This window comes from Saccostrea cucullata, unplaced genomic scaffold (assembly GCF_032062105.1).
Source record: "Saccostrea cucullata isolate Sc308-1 unplaced genomic scaffold, CSIRO_AGI_Scuc_v1 ctg1145, whole genome shotgun sequence".
NCBI classification, from domain to species: Eukaryota; Metazoa; Mollusca; class Bivalvia; order Ostreida; family Ostreidae; genus Saccostrea; species Saccostrea cuccullata.
Window position 1 is genome coordinate 31,111 of NW_026919948.1, and position 9,777 is coordinate 40,887.

The window sequence follows — 9,777 nt, forward strand, 5'->3', positions numbered from 1 at the left end:
TCAGAGGGATTTGCCGATATTCCGGAGAGTTAATATGTTGTCGGTGGACACGCACCCGGGCACGCAATTGATTGCTCGTTTTCCCGATATAAAATTCTTGGCATCCAGCACACGTAATTACATATATTACATTTTTAGTGGCACAAGACATGTTTGCATTGACTGTGAATTGTCTTCCATTAAAGTCATAAGTTGATCCTTCCATTATATGTGTACACGTCCCGCAACGCGCGTCTCCACACTTAGTCACTTTGTAACTATTCTTAAAATGGGACGAACACAGAATTCTTCTAAGATTCTTGGGCTGTCTTCTGCTGTTAATAAATTTTACATCTCTATATATTTGTTGTGTTGACCGGTCCGTTTTCAGAACGTTGTTAAGCTGGTGTACTACGGCGGTCAAATTATGATTCCTTGGATTGTGGGTATGCACAAATGGAATTATATCCGTTTTATTTTCCTGGGTTTTTGTAGACAGTAATTCTGACCGTTCATATCCTTTGGCTTTCAATATCCCGTTATCTATCAGGTTTTGAGGATATCCCTGTTTTAAAAGGTATAACTTGAGTTCTTTTAGTCGGATATCTCTGGTGTTTTCATCACTAACGATAGCACATAAACGTCTAGCCAGATTGTATGGATTTGCTGTTTTTGTGTGATGAGGGTGACAGGATCCAAAATGTAAATACTGGTTGGTGTCAGTTGATTTGTAGAAGATATCCGTTGAAAGTTTGGTATTTTCTTTGATGACAAGAACGTCAAGGAAAGGTAATTCCATATCGCTGCTTTCCATGGTAAATTTAATGTTGGAATCTAAGTCGTTTAATAATTGGTGAAAAATTGATAATTTCTCAATGTTGTCATTTCAAAGAATAAAACAGTCATCTTAAAATCGTTTCCACTTTGATGTTATAGCATCAGCGTCCTCTTCTCCCCATAGAGTGACAAGTCGTTGATGGAGTTTTTGCTCGAGGTATCCCAAAGTTAAGGTGGCATACGTGGGAGCCACTTTTGTTCCCATCGCTGTTCCTTTGGTTTGAATAAAATGCTCTATTCCGAAGGCAAATGTATTGTTTTGAAGTATAATTCTTAATCCTTCTAAGATGAATTCTTGCTCAAAACGATCCTGTAGTAAGTATCTGTAGTGGGTATCTATCAATCCAGTATTTAACCGCTTTTATACCCAAGTCCACGGGTATATTTGTGTATAAATTCACGACGTCGAATGAAACGAGTTTCGTATTAGGTTGAATATGTTCTGGTAGGTGGTTGATAAAATCTATATCATCTCTTATAAAACTGGGAACCTTTTCACAACAAGGCTTTAATAAAATGTCTAACAAGTGACTCAGTCTTTGAGTTGAACAATTAGGCCCCCCGACGCTTGGCCGAAAAGAGAGATCTTCAGGATTTAGACAGCAAATATATTCTCCTCTCTGAGCTTGTATGGCGTTTTTGATTTCTGATGACTTGTGTACTTTTGGTAATCCGTAAAATTGACTCTCTTTTGTTTCCAAGTTTGTGAGATAGTCTTTCTCCTTAGCAGTTATATCTCCCGAGGATGGCCCACTGACAAGTTGTTTTATAGTACAAATTCGTCTGGCCATATTGAATGGAATGTTTCGTCTGGTATGGGATGGATGGCATGAGTTGAAAATCAAATATTGATGGGAGTCTGTGCTCTTGTAATAGAGATCCGTTATGATTTTTCTTCCCTCTTTTATAATAGAATGTCTAAAAATGGTAATTTGTTTTCGCTGATTTCCATTGTAAAATGCATACTTTCATGGAGCCGATTTAGAATGCTGTTAAACTGTTGTTGATCTTGTAGAGATTTTGTCCAAAAAATAAAAGTCATCTAAATAACGTTTCCAGTTTCTTTCAATGTATGTACCAAAATGTATATACTAAAACCTTTCTGCAAATTGGTACCCAGTTTTATTTGGGACGACATGGATTTTCTCAACCATATTCCAGAAAGTGTTGAAGAAAATACGAAATTAGTGAGTTTTGATGTTACTAGTCTATATACAAATATTCCCCACAACTTAGGACTAGAAGCCATCTCCTTTTGGATTGACAAGCATCCAGATGTAATCCAGCCGAGATTTTCCAAAGAATTTATCCTCGAAGGACTTAAAATAGTTTTGCAAAATAATCATTTCTTTTTTAATGACAAGTACTATCTACAAACAAAAGGGACAGCAGTGGGGACAAAAGTCGCCTCTACCTACGCAACTCTCGTTCTAGGTTTTCTGGAGGAAAAACTTTTTTTCAGAATGCAAAACATTTTTTGGGAAGGATTTTGGCCAGGCGAATTTGTACTATTGTTATAGATGAGGATCGCAGAAATACAAGACTGTGTGAACTAAGAACATTTCTTTCCAGACAAAAATATCCATCAAAATTAATTGAGGCTGCTATACAAAAGGCAAAGGAAATACCCATAAACGAATTACGTACTATTAGACATCACGAAGAGGAAAGCAACGAAAAGATCCCTTTTGTTCTTACCCACAACCCAAGAAATCACAACATCTTTAAATCTGCCAAACAATTTTTTCCCTATTATTCAACAATCAGAAACATTAAGGGACCTTATTAAACCAAAGGATATACTACACAGCAGGCGTCAACCTCCCAATTTGAAAAAGATTCTTACCACAGCCAAATTTACATCGAACCCCGAGAAACCGATGGTTTCTAAGTGCGAGGATCCACGATGCAGAACATGTCAAGTTTTAAAAACCGGCCAGACCATTATTTTTAAAAACGGAATGAAGTTTGGCGTAAAATCTTCTACGACGTGTAAATCTGAAAACCTTATATACTGTATGACGTGTCCTACATGTGAGGAAAATTATATAGGACAAACCGGAACCAAATTAGCCGACCGTGTTCGCGTGCACAAGCAACAGATTAAGGATCCGACCATAAGAAACACGCCATGTAGTGAACACTTTGATTCTTGTGGCAAAGGACATTTTTATATATTTCCTTTTTACAAAATAAAAGAGGAAAATGAACAATTGCGGAAAGCCAAAGAACAATATTTTATAAATCTGTTTAAACCAAAATTGAACTGTTAAAAGAAATTTATATCAAATTATTTTATTATAATTTAATTTTGTTTATATTCTAGTCTCTCATTGGTTAATTTCCAAAAAGGAACACAAACTATTTCTCAATAACCTGGTTTGGTATGGGGACACACCCCCTTGACAACCAGCTGAATCATCTGTATCCATGCAATCCTCTCATTTCCAGTCCATGGGATTCATAAAAAAATCTAGATTTAATAAATGTGCCTTTAACTTCAAACAGTAGCTCGCTCTTACCTCATGTAAACAAACATCATGGCTGCTAGATCTGTGTATCAGTTATTACGTCCCCTTGATTCAAATCACTTCCGTTACTAGGGATGTATTATTGAGCGGCAAATTTGAACTCATAATGATCAGCACAATTTTACACCCACAATTTTTTTTAATTATTCTAAAACTAAATTATAAGGAATGACTCTAATTCTGGGCCAAACTATTCGAGTATATCCTGCTACGCGGATTATAAAACGTAAACTGACCCAAACCAGGTTATATCGAATAATTTGGCCAAGAATTAGAGTCATTCCTAAAATGTACAATTTATATAAAATGTCTCCATTACTGTACATTTATAATAGGCGCTAAACTTTGATCAGATGAACTGTAAAACTCTATCTGTGCGCCTCATTTAAGGTCAAGATCTAGTAAATGAAAGGTGCCTACAGATTTATCAAACTTGAGAAATAAATTCCTTTATTGATGCATTACAACTTTAGCTTGGTCAAATAAGGTATATCGGGGCATAATTTGTAGGTATACAAGATGGAAAACTGTATTTTAAACTGTCATTTTCAATAAAAAATTAAGAAAAACAGTCATAAATATGGGAGTTTTTCTCGTATTCGGCAGAGGAAATGTATCCAGATTGCCTACAGTCTCTCAGAAAACGGTAATTAGTATGTTCATGGCCTCTTCTTTAAATCAATATCAAATTTAATATAGGTATCCGGTTTACTTTTCATATGATTTTAAATTAATTGACATGAAAATACCCTATTTTCTAAATTATTCTGCTAAAGACGTAAAGTACGGGAAAAAGGAAGATGAAATTGATTATGACGTCATAGTGGATCTAGCACCAAAAAATTAGTCTCAAGTTATTTACTAGATCTTGACCTTAACTGTGATTATTATTACGTCACAATCATTATGTTTAACGTTGCCTACATAACGTCACGAGAATGACGTCATAATGTAACTTGTTTACAATTTCAATCTACTGATGAGCCCGCATGGGGCGAAAGCGCTTTAGATAAAAGTTTGAGTTTATCATTTGAATTTGGATTTTATTTAAGGAATGACTCTAATTCATGGCCAAATTATCGAGTATAATATGGTTTGGGTCAGTTTACGCTTTATAATCCGCGAAGCGGATTATAAAAAAGCGTAAACTGACCCAAACCATATTATACTCGATATTTTAGCCAAGAATTAGAGTCATTCCTTATAATTTAATTTTAAAATAATTAAACAACTGGGGATGTAAAATTGTGTTGTTTTTATGAGTTCAAATTTACCGCGCAATAATACAACCGTAGTAACGGAAGTGATGGGAAGCGAGGGGAGGTAAAAACTGATACATAGATCTAGCAGCCATGATGCTTGTTTACATGAGGTAAGATCGAGCAACTGTTTGAAATTAAAGGTACATTCATTAAATCTGGAATTTTCCATGAATCCCAAGGACTGGAAATGAGGGGATTGATGGATACAGATGATTATGCTGGTTGTCAAGGGGGTGTGTCCCCATACCAAACCAGATTATACAAAATGTTATGCGTTCCTTTTTGGAAATCAACCAATGAGAGGCAAGAATTCAAGCAAAATTAAATTATATATATATATAATGCTACCTTTTAACGTTATTATGACGTCACAATGGACAGTACTTGACGTCGTGCTTATGAACGTTACTAAGCAATTTTATATTTAAGAAATGAATTTGATTTTTGAAGATTCATGAGGTTATGAACTACGACGCTTCACGCCGGCATATTTCATGAAGCGCGTTAACGCTTCATGATAAATATACCGGCGTGAAGCGTTGTAGTTCATAAACCTCATGTAAAAATGTTTTTTCGAGTCTTGTGATTCCTGACTTTTTTTGATTTGATATATATATATATATATATATATATATATATATATATATATATATATATATATATATATATATATATATATATATATATATATATATAGGGGAAATGTTGTAGAAGTCCATGGTATAGGTTAAGTTATAAATCAAAATTAAATCCAAGATAAACAAACAAGTTTACGTTTCATTTTTTACACTAAGCGCTTTCGCCGTTACGGCTCTTCAGAGTGTAACAATGATAATAAAAACAATACAACTTCGTTGTTATGACGTCGTTATTATGACGTCACAAAGGCAGCGTTATACATTGGCACAGGTAAATGTCAAAAAAGCGCCAAATGTATAGAGTTAAACACATGTACATTGTAATAAAATGGAACATTTCTTTAGAGCTAAAATGTTCAATTTACATTTAATTTAGGCTGAAATAATTTAACAAAATAATCTTCCTTGGCCCTCCGTAATTGTTCATTATCTTCTGTGATTTTATAAAATGGAAATATCAAAAAGTTTCCATTCGCACATGAATCAAAATGTTCACTGCAAGGTGTATTCCTGACGGAGGGGTCTCGTATTTGTTGTTTATGGACTCTTACACGGTCAGCTAGTTTGTTACCGGTCCGTCCAATATAGTTTTCCCCGCATGAAGTACAAGTCATACAGTATATTAAATTTCTAGTTTTGCATGACATATTCGCATTGACGGTAAACGTTTTACCACATTTAAATGTAAAATTTTCTCCGGTTTTTAAATAAGGGCAGGTTCCACACAGGGGATCCATACATTTGGCTACAGTGCGTTTTTCTTCATCCGATGAGAATCTGGCTCTTGTTAGGAGTTTCTTTAGGTTTGGAGGTTGGCGTCGGCTATAGATGATGCTCTTCGGGTCAATTAATTCCTTTAAATTTTGGGATTGCTGTAAAATAGGAAAACACTGTTTTACGGAGTTATATATATTAAGGTTCCGTGGGTTATGGGTAACGACCAGCGGGATTTCCTTATTGTTTTCCTGGCGTCCTCGTCTAGTAGAACGGAGATCTGCAGTCGGTATTGACTTGGCCTTTTCAATTGCTATATCTATTAAGTCGTTAGGATATTTTTGTCTGAGCAAAAATGTTTTTAATTCCTGTAGACGGCCATTTCTTCTGGTTTCATCTATGACAATGGTACAAACACGTCTTGCCATATTAAAAGGTATGTTACGTTTAACGTGTGACGGGTGGCAAGAATTAAATACGAGATATTGGTGGGAATCCGTTTTCTTGTAGTATAAATCTGTTATGATTTTGCGACCCTCCTTAATTATAAGAATATCCAAAAAGGGTAGTTCTAACCTGCTCTTTTCCAAGGTAAATTTAATAGAAGGATGTAGATTGTTAAGAATGGTATGGTATTCTTGTAAATCCTCAGTAGATCTCGTCCAAAAAATGAAACAATCATCTAAGTATCGTTTCCAATTAAATCGTATGTATTGCGCAAAAGGATTTCCAAATCGTCTCTCTGTTTCGTTGAACAGTTTTTCTTCTAAAAAACCGAGAACTAGGGTTGCATAGGTTGGGGCAACTTTCGTGCCCATCGCTGTTCCCTTAATTTGTAGAAAATTTCTCCCGTCAAAAACAAAATGATTATTCTCTAATACTATTTTTATTCCTTCTAGAATAAAGTCTTTAGAAAATCTTTCGTGAATTTGATTGTGGTATTTGTCAATCCAAAAAGCGATTGCTTCTAGTCCAAGTGTATGCGGTATGTTGGTATAGAGGCTCGTTACATCAAAACTAACCATCTCAGTATTTAGTTCAACTGTATCTGGAATGTGGCCGAGAAAATCCAAATCATCCCTTACATAACTTGGTACAAGTTGGCATAGAGGCTTTAGAAGTATATCCAACAAGTTGCTGAGTCTGTGCGTGGGGCATGCAGGGCCTGCTACAATTGGTCTAAGTTTTAAATCCGTTGGTCGAGGTAATTTTATATATAATGAGTTTTTACCTTCAAGTCCGTTCTGTATTTCTTTGGATTTGTGGATCTTTGGTAAACCATAAAAGTTACTAGATTTAATTTCAAAATTGGTTAAATAATCCACTTCCTTTTTGGTTAAATTATCCGCAAAATTAGTTGTAAATTTCTTAATCCTGCGCATGGTTTTACTGTCTTCATTAGAGACTAATTCTTTGTAAAAATTGTTGTCATTAAGTTGGTCCAAAACCATTTCTTTGTAATGATCCGTATCCATAATGACAATTGCTCCCCCTTTATCTGCTTCCTTTATAATAATAGAATTATCACTTGCGAGGCTTTTGATAGCTTCTCGTTCCCGTCTAGTGATATTATCCTTAATATGGGTATTCATGGAGATGTCATTACTTCTGGCGGAACTTTGTAAACATCTGATAAATTCATCTAAATGTTTATCCCTATTAGGTGGTGGTTTGAAATTACTTTTATTTCTCACAAGTGATTCGTCCGTATTTTCTTCATTTTGAAAATATTCTCTAAGTCTAAGTTTCCGACAAAACTCCTCGGTATCTTTTATGAGATCCACATTATCCTGTTTTGGTGTGGGTGTAAATTTCAAACCCCTATCTAGAATTTTCATTTCATCTTCTGTAATATCTCTCCGAGATAAATTAACAATTTTCACATCGATTTTCTGATTTTGACTTACTTCTGAGTTGTCTAAATTTGCAGAAATCGGAATGGTTTTTGGCGGCCCTTGTGGAAGCGTCCTTTCCACAAAAAATTATTCTCCGAATTATTCCTTGTTTGGTTTTCTTGTTTACTGTTAGAATTGTGTAAACTGTTCTGTTCTTTCAGCCATCCTTGGTTTCTTTTAGGGGGTTTATTCCAATTTCGATCTCCTATTCCGACATTGTTTTGTTGTGTCATTCTTTGGTTATTCTTATTTCTCGCCATATTTGCTGAGTATATATATATATATATATATATATATATATATTGAGAACATTCTAACAGATAATGTCATTTCCTCATTTTCAGTATTGCCTGGAAAAGCTATACCAGAAATATGTTTCCTCTATATCGTATATTCTCTGGATGCAATATAATACTTCCTCGTACAAATCACGGCAGAAAATTAAAATCTCTCTATTTATGTTTCACAATTTTTCCCGAATAGTCGCAAAAGGTAAGTGAATTATCTAGCAATTTTCAATATAATTAATATTAGCATATTTATTTTTAAAAGATGAAAAAAAAAGAAACAGTATTGGTTCCCCAAAAAATCCATAAGCAATACAAATATGCAACATTTCAATATTAAAGCGTATATTTTTCTTCTTTTAAAGAATAATATAATTCTTGGAAAAGACCAATGACTCTGATATCTTTGCATCAAAAAGATGATAAAGCTTGAGATTTTTATGCTTTACCTGATAAAAGGCAAGAATTTATAAATTTGTCTTAACTATTTGAACCTCCACTTCTATTTAACTTAAATTAATGTACTGCTTATGTAACAGTTTATTTTAATACTCTGATACTCATGACATTAACTTTCTAACTTTAAAATTATAATAAAAATCAATAGCACAGTTCTTTTTTTACTTCAAACGAATTTTTAAATACCTGATGAGGAATATATAAGATATTAACAAAAGCATTTTATAAACCGTGTCAAGAATTTTTACTTTTACTTGGATGAAAACAGGAATCAACATAAAAATGGAAGAGTAAGTTTAAAATACTCCTAAAACTATAACTAAGGAAAATTCCTTAAAACTAATTTCTTCATTTCTAAAGAGTGTAACCCTTGAACCCAATCAAGATTGCAAATATGGTGTCTAGAGAGGGTTATGGGTCGCACAGTTTTAAATGTGTCAGTTATTTTTTTTATTTATTATGTCTTCTTTTTACTTTTCATTTTTCTATTTTATAAATATATGTAAATTTCAAAAAGAATTTATTAAGATCAACGAAAGAGATAAAATGACTTAGCCACAGTTTGAAAAAACATTGAAAATAAGACTTCAAAAACAACTACATATATAACGTCTTTCGCGCACAGCTGCCCACTGAACTTTTTAAATAATGTGATATTATAGTAACACAATATTATGATAATATTTGTAATACAAATTAAATAGAAATAAAATAACATAACATAACAAAGTAACAATCCTAAAATATAGAATAATATTTGCTACTGAACTCTTTGTTTAAAGTAGGCCTATTAGTTTAATAAAACTTTAATTAATTTAAACTCTTATACTTATACAAATAAATACATATTAAAAATCTTTTATGTCGTTTTACAGCAACATAGTTGTATATAATACATGTAATGATTGTAATCATAAAAGTCTTAATAAGTAATTTTTTTCAAAAAATAGAAGGTGATCATTTTAGATTTCACAGTTCTAGTGTAACAACAATCTCTATCTCTAACGCAAATTCTCAGTACAGAATCTCCTTTGATATTAAGCTATAAACAGTATATTGTTTTCTAAGCAATACAGAAGCGTTTCATTTCAAACTGAACCATAAAGCCGGTACAGGACACATTATAAACTTCCACTATTGTAAGTGAAATCACTGGGTCCTAGGATATATAACTG